General features: G+C 54.0%; 1 protein-coding gene across 11 annotated transcripts in view; it reads right to left on the reverse strand.

The window, feature by feature from the left end:
• The window catches only part of NLGN3 (neuroligin 3), a 109,375-nt gene extending 94,629 nt beyond the window's left edge, over nucleotides 1-14,746 (reverse strand). For 8 of the 11 annotated variants that reach the window (XR_007775880.1, XR_007775879.1, XR_007775881.1 and 5 more), the window contains exon 1: nucleotides 1,665-1,792. The gene's annotated coding sequence lies outside the window, so the exon portion shown is untranslated. Of the gene's footprint in view, nucleotides 1-1,218; nucleotides 1,272-1,664; nucleotides 1,793-13,710; nucleotides 13,928-14,671 lie in introns of those variants that run through there. The other 3 variants (XM_050964902.1, XM_050964905.1, XM_050964901.1) reach the window with 3 other exon arrangements.
• Nucleotides 14,747-15,441: the final 695 nt, after the last annotated feature.

The following is a 15,441-nucleotide window of genomic DNA, read 5'->3' on the forward strand; positions in this document are numbered from 1 at the left end:
GGGTGATCCCACCTAGCAATGCTTGCACAGCCCCAGTCATTCCACACTGCAAGCCAGGGGCTGACTGAATGCAAAGCAGAGGCAGAGAATGTGGAGGGGGCAGGACTGCTCACAGAATCATAGAATATCAGAGTTGGAAGAGATCTCAGGAGCTCATCTAGTCTCATCCCCTGCTCGAAGCAGGACCAATCCCAACTAAATCATCCCAGCCAGGGCTTCGTCAAGCCTGACCTTAAATCCTGACCCCTCTCCACAGCACTCCCTGCTGGCATGTGTGTGACATAGCTGGCATAGCTTCCCGGAACTCCCAATTCCACCTCAATCTCTGCACCACTTTGAACGCACCTGCCTCTTGCTGGAGACTCTTCTGGGGCACAACAGCGAATTCATGTGAGGACAAGGACCAGGGGAACTTGCAGGTCAGAGGAAGATGAGCAAAGGCTAAGGCTGCTCTCTGCTTCTCCCCACGGAGATGACTGTAACACACCCTCCACCCAGCTGGTCGCACTGCTTGGCACAGAATGGCTGGATGGCCTAATTTCTGAGGCAAGAGCATGAAATGCGCAGAATGAAGATGATGCACAGAATTAGACCCCACCATGCTCCCCCAAGGAGAAAAGCAGCTCTGAGCCAAAACATGGATGCACCCATATCCTCAGATGCCAGCATCCCTGGCACATACAGAACCCCCTTCTCTTTTGGCTGCCCTAACAAAACTTGCCCACTGCACTAGTGTTGTGGCAGGATTTGACTGCTAAAGCAGTTAGGTGGTACCTGCCTGCCACCAGTACACAACTCGTGTAAACAACATAGTAAACAAAGGGCACTCCTCTCTGATCGGTCAGCCTGCATTTGGGAAAGATGCTTCCACTGTTCTGTTAGCATATCAGACCAGCCTCTTCAAATATTATCTTGTGTCCACAAATACCATTCCCTGAGTGCAGAATGCCATTCATGCTGATCACCCGTGAAACAACCTGAACCCTAGGGTCTGCCAAGGACACAGCACATCCTATACACAGTCTCCAGGCCAAGATTCTGCCCCAAACTCTCTGCCACATGTCTTGCTGCTTAGACTGACAGATCTGCATGTGAAGCAAAGTGTCTCCTATGCGCAACTGGGCTGTAAGGTGCATGGAGGGGACACCCTTACCCAGGATGCGGCTGGGATTGCAGACTTTACATTGTAATTTAGGGCAGAGAAACATTCATACGCACACTGAATTTACATCAACAGCGTCTGATATCACCTGGAACAAGGCCTCTTCACACTGGCGGAGACAGGAGAGAAAACACACAGAACTCTGAGTAAAATCGGCCTCTCCTTATGCCAGAGAACAGTCAACTGCCTTGAGAGCTGCACCCTCAGTCTGCCCACATTACAGACTGCCTGGGACAAGCACTGCAGGTTATACCCCCATCTCCAGTTTTATCAGTGAGTTACCCAGACAGCCCTGGGCCATACAGTGAACAAAGCCCATCCATCCAAGGCCCAGTAAGCAGCGGCTCTTCAGCTAAAGGCTGGACAAAGTGCTCTGTAGCCCATGAGTAATTTAGGGTGGAGGCCTGAACGGAGGCAGGGCCTGTTGTGCAAGTTCTATGACATCTCTATAGAACCCCGACAATCCCAGCCCAGTAACCCCCTCCAGACAAATATCACACACCTCTTGCTGCTGTGGATTCCCCCAGAGTTCCAGACAGTGTTAACAGGAGCCATTACTCCCCATTCCATAGCTGTTGCTTCACTGCAGTTTCTCCCAAGTAAGGCAGAGATTGCCCCAACTGGCTTGGATACACAAGTTTCAGCTGTAGTGAGAAATACAGGCACATTTATTTATGCATTCACGTTACATACACACGGCAGCATCCTTCTGAGGAGGCAGGAGGAGGGCACTATGCAGATGGCAATGGAGCTGAACAGACAATCTGCTCCCAGTTAACAATTCTGGCTCTCATCCAGTGTAGAACCAGTCAGACCAGTTACTGCAATGTCATTTTGCCCTCTCCCCACACACAGCTCTGCAGGTGCCCCTCAGTACCAATCCACAGCCCTCCCACTGTTCCACCTGAGCTCCCCACACACTCTGCCACTTCTCCTCAGTCCTGCTCTGCAGCCCCACAGGCTATTCCAGCCTGAGCAGAGACTTTTAAGCAGACACAGCCTGTGCCAAATACCAAGGCTTTGTGATGTCAAGGCAGATCTGACCTAAGGCAGAGCTGAACCCAGGATTCAGAACAAAGAAAGGCCTCAGAGGTGCAAGCTTGTTCCAAATGTCATCAGCGACGAGCTGATCTTAAGCACAGGCAGGAGCCACATCTACCACAGTAACAGTCTCTTTCAATTCCCACCCGCCATGCAGCATTCCCATTAAAGTGAATTTCCAGCCTTTCTTGTTGGCAGAAGTCTGATTCTAAGGCATTTATCTGGCCTCCACTGTCATAGTATCCAGGGGCCTCTCTCCATCTAAAGTATTTACCTCACATGCCCCTAAGCAGCCTGGCAAGGCTGTTCTCCCAGTTCTACAGATTGGGATGGAGGCCCAAGGAAGCTAAGGGACTTGTCCAAGGTCTCACAGAGCACCTTCTGTCGTCTTCTGAGCCCCACGGAGCTCCAAAACCCCTTGGCTATCCTTCCTCTCTGACTACAGACGGACACACATACCAATTAGATGAACAATGCACACCTATATGCATGTGCACTGACCATGGCTATTTGACACAAATTGGATAACTATACACACTATTTGCTAATTATGGTAATTTGAACTCAATTTCCCAACGAGACCACCTAAAGTATTTAAAAATAAGAGCCAACGGCACAGAGATACAAAGCACCCATGCGCCTCAATGGTGTTAACTCTGAAATCCAGTGCTGGATGTCCAGAACTGCAAATATGCAGGCATCCAGCTAATCTCAGCATCCTAACTGCACAAGTCATCATGATAACAGTACATGCACATGGCCAACTGTATAACTATGTTAACTACAAATGCGAATTAAGAAAATACATGCACAATGCTAAAAATGTGACCTCTAAATGTCAGAACTTAACTATTTCCCTGCAGATCATTTTAGAAGTATCCAGCTAAAGAGCGGATTTTACACAGTTGTTGGATTCAGTAGCTGATATCAGGGGGCTGAAGAAAGGTGGGGTGGCTGCATGGGACAAGGCAGGCTAAACTGGGGAACTAAGAGTTAAATCTCTTTCCTCCAAAAACGTTATCACCTTTGCTCCTGCCTAGAATGGGGACAAGCTTCTATCATAGACTTGACACCTTCCTAGTCTGGGCACAATCCTTTCCCCATGTACAGCCCTTGTTCCAACTCAGGTGGTAGCTAGGGGATTTCTTATGATTGCAGCCCCCTTTGTTCTGTTCCACCCTCTTTTATGGCTTTGGCACAAGGTGAGAATCTTTTGTCTCTCTGGGTCCCCACTACTCCTTCTAAATGGAAAAGCACCAGGTTTAAGATGGATTCCAGTACCAGGTGGCATGGTAACATGTCCTGTGAGACCCCAAGCCTTCATTCCTCCCTGCCTGACTCACAGGAAGGCCTCCCTGCAAACAGAGCCATCCACAGACAATTGTCCTCATTGATGGGAGCCATCAAGATTCCAAACCACCATTAACGGCCCACACTTTGCATAATTACAATAGGCCCTCAGAGTTATATTTCATATTTCTAGTTTCAGATACAAGAATGATACATACATACAAATAGGATGACCACACTCAGTATATTATAAGCTTTGTATTGATACCTTACAAGATACCTTTTGCATGAAGCATATTCCAGTTACATTATATTCACATTCATCAGCAGCATATTTTCATAAAATCATATAGAGTGCAAGGTCACAGTTACCACCTCTGCTCCTGCCTAGAATAGGGATGTATATGTTCCCCAATGTCAAAAGTAGCCCCATCTGGGTGACAAGAACCCAAGATGTTTCCAATCCCTTCCCGGGAACCCACCTGCCCCTTACACAGTGGGCAAAAACCTCTAGCTTCCCACCAGCTGCCTCCTACACCACAGTTACAGGGACAATAGAAACTAGAGCAGCACACGGAAAAGACGGTTACTCACCTTTGTAACTGTTGTTCTTCGAGATGTGTTGCTCATATCCATTCCAGTTAGGTGTGCGCGCGCCACGTGCACGTTCGTCGGAAGATTTTTACCCTAGCAACACTCGGTGGGTCGGCTGGGTTGCCCCCTGGAGTGGCATCGGATACATACCCCTGCTGACCCAATCGCTCCTCAGTTCTTCTTGCCAGCTACTCCAACAGTGGGGAAGGAGGGCCGGTTTGGAATGAATATGAGCAACACATCTCAAAGAACAACAGTTACAAAGGTGAGTAACCGTCTTTTCTTCTTCGAGTGCTTGCTCATATCCATTCCAGTTAGGTGATTCCCAAGCCTTACCTAGGCGGTGGGGTCAGAGTGAGATGTCGCAGAGTGTAACACTGCGGAGCCGAAGGCTGTGTCATCCCTAGACTGCTGAACCAGGGCAGAGTGGGAGGCAAAGGTGTGGACCGAGGACCAGGTAGCTGCGCGACATATCTCGTGGATGGGCACGTGAGCCAGGAAGGCAGCAGATGAAGCGTGAGCCCTGGTAGAGTGTGCAGTGACGTGGCTCGAGGGGACATGAGCCAAGTCATAACAGGTGCGGATGCACGTCACCCAGGATGAAATCCTTTGTGAGAAAATGGGTAGACCCTTCATACGCTCCGCCACCGCGACGAAGAGTTGAGGTGTTCCGCAGAAGGGCTTTCTTCGCTCGATATAAAAAGCAAGTGCTCTACGGATGTCTAGGGAGTGCAATTGTTGCTCCCTGCACGATGAACGTGGCTTCGGGAAGAAGACCAGAAGGAAGATCTCCTGGCTAACACGGAAGGCCGATACCACTTTGGGGAGAAAGGCCGGATGTGGTTGCAACTGCACCTCGTCCTTGTGGAACACAGTATATAGAGGGTCTGCCGTGACAGCCCGACGCTCGGAAACTCGTCTTGCCGATGTGATGGCCAAGAGAAAACCGGTTTTCCAGGACAGGTACAGAAGGGAGCAAGTTGCTAACGGCTCGAATGGGGCCGACATAAGTCTGGTAAGAACAAGGTTGAGGTCCCAGGTTGGGGTGGGGCAGCATACCTGGGGGTATAGGCGCTCCAAGCCCTTGAGGAATCGAGATACCATAGGATGTGAAAACACTGAGCGGCCATTCTCCCCTGGGTGGAAGGTAGAGATGGCCGCCAAGTGTACCCTCAATGATGATACCGTTAGGCCCTGCTGTCTAAGAGACCAGAGGTAGTCCAAGATGGTGGGGATGGAGACCTTGGTGGGAAGAACGTTCTTCTCTCCACACCTGCATGAGAAACGCTTCCACTTGGCCAGATATGTTGATCTAGTGGAAGGCTTTCTGCTACCCAAGAGTACTTGTTGCACTGGGGCAGAGCAATGCAACTCAGACTGGGTCAACCACTTAGGAGCGATGCCGTGAGATGGAGGAACTGTAGGTCTGGGTGATGAAGTTTGCCGTGGTCCTCAGTTATGAGGTCCGGGTGAAGAGGTAGAGGGATGGGGTTGGCTATTGACAGGTCGAGCAACGTGGTGTACCAGTGCTGCCTGGGCCACGCTGGAGCGATCATGATCAAGTGGGCTCTGTCCCTGCGTACTTTCAGCAGGACCCTGTGGATGAGCGGGAATGGTGGAAAAGTGTAGAGCAGGTGAGTCGTCCATGGTATCAGGAAAGCATCCGCTATCGAACCATGGGAGAGGCCTTGAAAGGAACAAAATATCTGGCACTTCCTGTTCTCGCGAGACGCGAAGAGGTCCACACGGGGAAATCCCCACGTCCGCAAGACTGAAAGAATAACGTCCGGGTGAAGCGACCACTCGTGAGAAAGGAAGGATCTGCTGAGGCGATCCGCCAGAGTGTTTCGAACCCCCGGGAGAAAGGACACTATAAGGTCTATAGAGTGGGCTACACAAAAGTCCCAGAGTCGTATGGCTTCCGGACAAAGGGTCGAGGACCTTGTCCCGCCCTGTTTGTTTATACAGTACATGGCTGTTGTGTTGTCTGTGAATATTGACACACAACGGCCTTGCAAGTGCTGCTGAAATGCCTGGCACGCAAGGCGGACTGCTCTCAGCTCCCGGAAATTGATGTGCAAGGCCAGCTCCTGAGATGACCAAAGGCCTTGAGTGCGTAGATGTCCGAGGTGAGCACCCCAGCCGAGAAATGATGCATCCGTTGTCAGGGACATAGAGGGCTGGGGCGGATGGAACGCAGCCCTGCACACACCAGGGAGGGGGTCAGCCACCATTCGAAGGAGCCTAGGATGCTCGGGGGAATGGTGACTATCGTGTCCATGGCATCTCTGCCTGGTCGGTACAGTGAGTTAAGCCACGGTTGTAGGGGACGGAGGCGCAGTCTGGCGTGTTTCGTCACAAACGTGCAGGCCGCCATGTGACCCAGGAGACCGAGACAAGTGCGAACCGTAGTCAACGGAACAGCTTGCAGGCTCTGGATGATGGTCACCATTGCCTGGAACCGGGGCCGCGGTAAGCAGGCTCAGGCGAGACTGGAATCCAGGGTGGCACCAATAAAATCTATCCTCGGAGTAGGAATCAGAGTGGATTTTTCCGCATTAATCATCAGGCCTAGATGTAGGAAAAGGTCCTTGACAATGCCGACGTGATGGGTGACTTGTGCCTCGGAGGTCCCTTGGATGAGTCAGTCGTCTAGATACGGAAAAACGTGTATTCGATGTTGGCGGGTGGCGACTACAGCCATGCATTTCGTAAATACTCTTGGGGCTGTAGAGAGGCCGAACAGTAGGACCGCGAACTGAAAATGTTGGCGGTTGGCTACGAACCGAAGGTACCTCCTGTGAGGAGGGTAGATGGCTATGTGAAAATACGCATCTTTCATGTCGAGGGCAGCATACCACTCTCCGGGATCCAAGGATAGGATGATGGTCCTCAGGGATACCATGCGGAACTTCAACTTTATCATGAATTTGTTGAGTTCCCGCAGATCCAGGATAGATTGCCTTGGGGATTAGGAAGTAGCGGGAGTAAAACCCCGTGCCCCTTTCGTGTTTTGGTACCTCCTCTATGGCTCCTTTGGCAAGGAACATCTGCACCTCCTGAAGGAGGAATTGCTTGTGAGAGGGGTCCCTGGAGAGGGATGAGAAAGGGGGGTGAAAGGGGGGGTGTGAAATAAATTGGAGGTGGTATCCAAATTCCAGCGTGCGTAAGACCCAGCGATCTGATGTTAGCTGGGACCATGCAGGGAGGAAAAGGGAGAGGCGGCTGGAGAAAGGAGGGAACGGAGCCTTTAATGAAACTGGTACGTCGTCCTCGGGCGCACCTTCAAAAGGTGGGCTTTGGCCCTGTGGGTGGTTTGGAGGGACCTTGGTTCTGGCCCCCTTGGGTGCCTGACTGCCTCCGACGACCGGTTCTACCCCGCCTTCTGGCAAAGTCCTGTCTCTGTCTGGGCTGAGGGTAAATGCAGTGTGGCTGGGGGCGGAAGGGCCTGCGCTGAGTCACTGGCGTGTGCATGCCTAGTGAGTGCATAATGACCCTGTTATCTTTTAGACTTTGCAGCCTAGGGTCTGTCTTTTCGGAGAAGAGGCCTTGCCCTTCAAAGGGGAGGTCCTGGATTGTATGCTGGAGCTCCGGGTGAAGGCCTGAGACTTGCAGCCATGAGATACGTCTCACAGTAACTCTGGAGCCTAGGGTCCTGGCTGCAGAGTCTGCTGTGTCCAAGGAAGCCTGGAGGGAAGTTCTAGCCACTTTTTTTCCTTCGTCCAGGAGGGCCACAAGTTCCTGCCAGGAGTCTTGCGGGAGCAACTCCTTAAACTTGTCCGCCGCCGCCCAGGTATTATAGTTATAGCGGCTAAGGAGGGCTTGCTGATTAGCCACACGGACTTGGAGCGCCCCTGCAGAGTAGATTTTGCACCCCAGCAAGTCCATGAGCCTCACGTCCTTTGATTTTGGGGCTGGGGCCTGCTGGCCATGGCGTTCTCTCATTGACTGACTGGACAACGAGGGAGCAGGGAGGAGGATGGATGTATAAGTAATCGTAGCCCTTGGAGGGCACCATATATTTACGTTCCACTCCCCGGGCAGCAGGTGGGATAGAGGCTGGAGACTGCCAGATCGTGTTGGCATTGGCCTGGATCGTCCGGATAAAGGGGAGGCCACTCTCGTGGGGGCATCAGATGATAAAATGTCCACCACTGGGTCCTCTACCTCCGGGACCTCCTCGACTTGCAAATTCATATTTAGTGCCACATGCCTGAGGAGGTCCTGGTGGGCCCTCAGGTCAATTGGCGGAGGGCTTACAGATGATGTTCCGGCTACCGCCTCGTCAGGGGAGGATGAGGAGAGACCAGGGACAAGCAGGTCAGTTGAGGCCTCTTCTTGGTGGCCAGCCTCTGTCTCCCTTGGGATCTGGGAGTCTTGTGGCTGGACCGGCACTTCCTCCGAAGTAGAAGGAGGAGGGTGGCTTATAGTGGCTTCCTGCATCCGGTGCTCTGATGTGGCAGAGCAATATGGGCCTGGATGTGCACCTTGAGCCTGATGATATGCCCAGGGTGTCCAGAATGCCCACTGGTGAGGCTCATGATCTTGGGCCTGGGGCTCATGGAATATCCTGGCGGGCACATCGGAGTCTCTGTCCTGGGCGTATGAACCGTCCGCCTGCGAAGACACGGACGGGTGCCGGGACGGCCAGGGAGGAGCTGAAAGACCGTGGTAACAGTCCTTCTCTCTTGCCGTTGCTGATCTCCTCGGCACCAGGGATCGGTACCTGGAGCCATACCGGTACTGAGAACAAGATCGGGACCTGCGACCTGCACGGTGCCGGGAGGTTGACCTGGATCTTGAAGGTCTGCATGGGGAACGGGTGTGAGAGTCCCGGTGCTGGGAGCGGTGTTGGGAGCTGGAGCGGTACCGAGAGTACCAAGCCAGAGGCCGAGACGTCGATCTATGCCGCGAGTACGACCAGTACCGAAGAGGCGTGCTGCGTCGGGACTGCGAGCGGCATCAGGACCGTGATCGTCGATGGGACCACGAACGGCGCCGGGATCTGGATCATGATCGGTGCCAATCTGCGGGGTCGACTGAAGGCAGTCTCATGAGGGCTGGCTTGCCTACCGAGTGTACTACCCGCACCGGCGGTGCCAGGGGTTGAGGCAGGACAGACTCCGTCATAGCTATGAGGTCGCTAGCTATGGAGAATGTCTCCGGTGTAGAGGTGACCGTAAGCTCAACCACAGGCCTCGGCGGGGAGCTCTCAGGGACTGGACTCGACGGCCCCCGCAGGACCGGAGTCGACGGTACCGCAGCAGGTGTAGGTGCCGGGTGGTCCGAATGAGGCTGTGTCTGCGGCGCAGAGGGTACAGAGGTAGTGGAGGACTTCGACCTCCTCAGTTTCAGGGAGAGAGATCAGTGCTGAGCAGGTCCCTGCGCTGGAGATGGCCGCTGCCGCGGTGTCTTAGCAGTGCCGGCACGGTCCAATGCCAGAGGAGTGCTTATAGCAGAGTGCTCAGCGCTCGGTGCCGAAGGTGGAGGGTTCAGAGCTGCCTCCATGAGGAGATTCTTTAGGCGAAAGTCTCTTTCTTCGCCCTCGGCTTAAATGCCTTGCAAATACGGCACTTATCTGTAATGTGCAATTCCCCGAGGCACTTGAGACAGGAGTCGTGGGGATCTCCTGTAGGCATCAGCTTGTGGCAGGCCGAGCAAGGCTTGAATCCCGGTGAACCGGGCATGGGCCCCAGCACCGGGTGCGGGGAAGGGGCTAATGCCCAAACCCCACTTAACTATATACACTATCTATCTAAAGAACTATCAAACTAACTGTAATTATATAAATTCTAACTATATACAACAAAGATATCGGAGAAATTACGAGTAGCTAGGGAAGTGGAGAACAGCTAAGCCGCGCTCCACTGTTCCAATGACTGACACAGGCGGCAAGAAGGAACTGAGGAGCGGTTGGGTCGGCAGGGGTATATATCTGGCGCCAGGGTGGCGCCACTCCAGGGGGTGACCCAGCCGACCCACCGAGTGTTGCTAGGGTAAAAATCTTCCGACGAACGTGCATGTGGTGCGCACACACCTAACTGGAATGGATATGAGCAAGCACTCAGCGAAGAACATAGAGAACCATGCCAACACTATCAGGGTCAACAACAGGGAACTGAGCACAGGCTCCATCAAAGACAGCACATGGCCCCGGCTCTCTGGCAGCTTTTCATAACAGAACTAAGGGCCTGGGAAGGGCTCCCAAGCCCTGAAGGCCTTTAAATATCTAGAGAGAAGAAAGCAGCAAGAACTTTATCTGAAGAGTGTTGCAGCTCAAGAGGGAAAGCTACCCCAAACAGATCTCACACTGGCTGCAGGTCCCAACAGGGACATGCCAGGGTCTGGGCTATGCCAATGGGAGGAGTGGGCTGGGCTACAGAGCAGGCACTGTTCTGGAACCTGGGGGACTGCAAGCTGGAAGAAGACTGAGGTTATTTGATCATCAGGTTCTCTGCACCTCTTCTGCTTCTAACACCTTCCACTTCTCAGCAGAAAAAGGCTACCTCATCTTTCCAGTAACATTCTACACATCTTTCTCCTTTAGGGGTCTGCACTGACCAGAGCCCGGAAACTGCTCTTCTTCCCGCTGCTGATGGCTCCTTCTAGCTCCAGATGCTGGTTAACCTCAGTGCAGCCTTCTGTACTAAGGACTGCACATCTGTAGGGCTTCAGAGCACACGAGCCCAACTCTCAGGCTGAGGTGACCAACAGTGAGATAATCTGCAAATATTGCTAGTGCACATACAGATCTGGTAAATCACACTTCCTGCCAGTAACCAGCCCGGGCCAGAGAAACTGATGATCCAACCAGCAGACCAAATTCAGTGATGGATCCTGGTCACATGCCACCTGAGGCATGTTGTGCATATGCTAAGAAAAAGAAGTGCTTGTGCAAATCTTTGTGCGCAACTACCCAACTCACAACCTGAATAAGTGTGCATGCAAGTTGGATATAACATTGCCCAGTTGTTTTGCACACCCGAACACTCTACATTCTGGCCCACAGAACCCACAAGTTGAGGTGGAAATCCCCCTCAGCTCACAGTGCCCAGATCCCAATGCCTAAGCATCTTTTATACTATCCAACTCTGTTCAAAAGCAACTTGGCTCCCCCTCCCCCAGTCTGGCCCATCTTACCATCAGGAAGAGGTTCCTAGTGCTACCCCTAATATCTCACTGAAGCCTTTTCCATCAGGTGTGTCAGCACCCTGCAAACATCTTGGACCAGCCCCTTACACACTTACTAGAAGAGCTACATCATTCCCTCCCCCAAATATGGTCCAGACATGACCACCACCTTTGAGCCAACACGTCCTCAGAGCCATATATCTCACCTTGCAAATTACTGTCTAGTTTTCTGCCCCTTCTCCTCCATCTTCCCCTCTTCTTGGTTACTTCCCAGCGAAATCCCATTCTATTATTTCCTACCAAGCTTTATAGCTTCTCTGGTCCCTTTGGATCATGCCTTTGGCCTACCTAGTCAAAGACACCTGTCCTTGCTTGCTCTAGATCACTGGTTCTTAACCTTTACTGCAGCCTGCACCCCTTTGGTTCTCAAAATATGGTTTTGCACCCCTTATCAAAAATCAAAATATGTTCTTGCACCGTTTAAACCTAAAAAATATGTTCTTCCACCCCTTAAATCTAGATATATTTTGTAGTTGCTAACAAACTGTGCCTGTGGTTAATTTGTGTTTTCGATGATTCACCTTCTAAAAAAATCTGGCATGTCTTGCACCCCCAGGAAGGGCATCTTGCACCCCCAGGGGGTGCGTGCAGCCCAGGTTAAGAACCACTGCTCTAGATGATCTAATGGACTCTCATCTAGTCCCTCCTCTCATCCGGCTTCAGTCTCTTTCCTGTCACTTCAGACAGACATTGCCATCCCACTGCTGGTACAAGAGCCTTCTCCTCAGCAGCTCTGTGTATACCTCTCCCCAGTGGCCATACAACTGGGCTATAATTAATGCTTACATAACAGCTAGTGTACTAGTAGCTTAGAAGACTCATTACAGAGCTTTGATCAGTAACATTCTCTGCCCTGAAGAGCTACCAATCTAATAAGACAAGAGATCTGTGCAGGGAGGGAGAGGATGCCCAAAGGGAGCAACAGACCTGTTCAAGACGTAGGGGTCAGCACAGCAGCAGGCACAGAGCTGGATACAAGAAAAGGAGATGCCAGTGAAAGGACTCAGAATTGGTTAAAAAGGAGACACAACAAAGGCATAAGAAACAGCTGGAGCAGTGGGGAATAGAGAGCATAGCAACAGGCACATTAGAAATACAAAAGGAGCAATGGCATTTTGGACATATTGGTGTGAAAACAGGAGAGGGGCAGATGGGAGATCACCAGGGCTTACACTAAAAGTGTAGCAGTGTAAACAGGGAGCAAAGGTGGAAAGGAGGCATCAACAGGGCGATGTGGAGTATGGCTCTGCTGAACACCCAAGGCTACAGAGGATGGGGTGGAGGAAAGTATAGCACAGAGGCGGGAGCTGAAGCCCTGGGAGCAGCCAGGTGGGTCAAGTAAGAAGATATGACAGAACGCCAAGTGAAAAATCACTACACTCTCAAATGAGCTTACACAGGAAAATGATAAAAGACAAAAACAAAACAAGACAAACACTTTTAACAAAGTGATCACTCTATCTGACCTACCAATCTTCATCCTCAAAGGACACCTGCACAGCACTTTGAAAAGTGGGAGCTTAAATTCATAACTTTGTTAGACACTAAAAATCATGGTCTTAAATACAGACATTGGATTTATAACTTATTACAACAATCTGTAACCCACTAACCCCCCTTTTTGTCCTATGACTACACAGGTGTTAATGGGCCACTTTACCTCGAATGGTCCCTTACAGAATTAAAATTTGTATTAAAGCTAATGTTAAAGAATAATGTAATACACATGTTAAGAAAAGGGTGTCTGTACTACTACTTGTACTAAGCTATCTGTTTGATCTTGTGTGTAACTGTGACAGAGTACCAGACCTGAAGAGCTCTGTGTAGCTCAAAAGCTTGTCCCTCTCACTAACAGAAGTTGGTCCCATAAAAGATATTACCTCATCCACCTTGTCTGGTTTACACTGACAGGAGTCAAGACTACCTCAAAACCAGACTTACACCACCATTCCCAGCACTACACAATCCTGCCCAGATACCGAGACCTGGGCAGAGAAAGAGTTTACCATTACAATTATTTGAACATAAGCACCAAGCTGCTTTACAGAACCACTGACATGCAGCCATCCCTAGGCAGAGGCCTGGCAACCACACAGAAGTGCACAGCAAGGATACCCGCATTTTAGGACAGGAAGTGAAGAAGAATCCCCCCCTCTGTTATAGGAGAAATTGAGAGAGACCAAATGCAATTGCTTAGACTGGCACATATCCCAGGCTGGGGGCTGCCTTCCTGCTTCAGCCTGCCAACGCAGAAGAACTATGCCTGCAAGGGGCTGCAGCAGGGACCCCCCAGAGAGATTACATGGGTTTGGCTGGGGGGAGGGTCGGAAAGTTTGGCACATTTTATCCTCAAGATGTGTTATCTAATTAACCCACAATATTATCCCTCCCCACCCTGCTCCTCTGCCAGCCTACCCGACTCCCCTACGCACCTTCTCCAGCAAAGCCAGAAGCCAAGGGCGGGGTGCGTTCGCGGGCCCAGGCAAAGCTCGGAAAGGCGAGCCCAGCCCCTCCGCCTGCCGGGAGAAGGCGTCCGGGTGGAGCCGAGCAAGGGGTGCCCGCGCCAGGCTGATGAATGAGGGCGGGGTGACTCGTTCCAGGCTCGGGCCGACCGGGGCCGCCAGCTGAGCGCAGCACAATCCCCCATTCACTTCGTCACCATGGCAACACCGACTGCACGGAGCGCCGCTTCCCGCCCCCTGCCCCCAGCCACCCGTCCTCCCGTCACAGCCCCCCCACAACCCTCCATAGCCACCCTGCCCCTCACAGTCCCCCCCACAACCCTCCCCAGCTCCCTCCCCTCACAGCCCGCCCAGCCCCCTCCCCTCACAGCCCCCCGCAACCCTCCCCAGCCCCCTCCCCTCACAGCCCGCCCAGCCCCCTCCCCTCACAGCCCCCTCACAACCCTCCCTAGCCACCCCGCCCCTCACAGTCCTCCCCACAACCCTTCCCAGCCACCTCACCCAGCCCCCTCCCCTCACAACCCCCTCACAGCCCGCCCAGCCCCCTCCCCTCACAGTCCCCCCCACAACCCTCCCCAGCCACCTTGCCCAGCCCCCTCCCCTCACAGCCCCCCCACAACCCTTCCCAGCCACCTCACCCAGCCCCCTCCCCTCACAGCCCGCCCAGCCCCCTCCCCAGCCACCTCCCCTCGCAGCCCCCTCACAGCCCCCTCCCCTCGCAGCCCCCCCCACAATCCTCTCTAGCCAGCCCGCCCCTCGCAGCCCCCCCACAACCCTCCCCAGCCCCCTCCCCAGCCACTGAGCCCCCTGGCCCCCTCCCCAGCCCCCTCCAATTCTCCCCGGCTACCCAGCCCAGCCCCAGGCGAGTCCTCCCCCCACAGCATCCCCGCCCCGCCCCGGCCGCGGCTGTCAGCAGCGGGGCCTCACTCACCCGGGGGGGCGGCCGCGTGGCTCCGCCATGTCGGCTCCCGGCGGCTGCAGGTGGCCGGTTCCGGAGGCTGCTCCGCCCAGCCCAGCCCAGCCCGACCCGCGCCGCGCCACAGAGCGCGCGGCGCGTGCACGGCGGGGAGAGCGAGAGCGCGCTCAGTAACCCCTTCGCGCCCGCGCCGCGTCCGGCCGGCTCCCGCGCACGGCACGTGCCTGCGCCTCCCCCCAGCCCTGGGCCCTGACCGCCCGCCCCCACACCAACCCCCCACCATCCCTCACCGCCCGCCCCCTCACCGGCCTGTGCCCCCCACAGCCCTCACCGCCCGCCCCCACACCGGCCTGTGCCCCCCACCATCCCTCACCGCCCGCCCCCTCACCGGCCTGTGCCCCCCACCAGCGCTCACCGCCCGCCCCCACACCGGCCTGTGCCCCCCACCAGCCCTCACCGCCCGCCCCCACACCGGCCTGTGCCCCCCACAGCCCTCACCACCTGCCCCCACACCGGCCTGTGCCCCCCACCAGCCCTCACCGCCCGCCCCCACACCGCCCGCCGCCACACCAACCAGCCAGCCCAACACCAACCCCCCCACCAGCCTGTACCCCCCCACAGCCCTCACGTCCGCCCCCACACCAACCAGCCAGCCCAACACCAACCCCCCCACCAGCCTGTACCACCCCACCAGCCCTCACCGTCCGCCCCCACAGCAACCCGCCAGCCCAACACCAACCCCCCCCCACCAGCCTGTGCCCCCCCACAGCCCTCACTGCCTGCCC

This window comes from Gopherus flavomarginatus, chromosome 8 (assembly GCF_025201925.1).
Source record: "Gopherus flavomarginatus isolate rGopFla2 chromosome 8, rGopFla2.mat.asm, whole genome shotgun sequence".
Lineage (NCBI taxonomy): Eukaryota > Metazoa > Chordata > Testudines > Testudinidae > Gopherus > Gopherus flavomarginatus.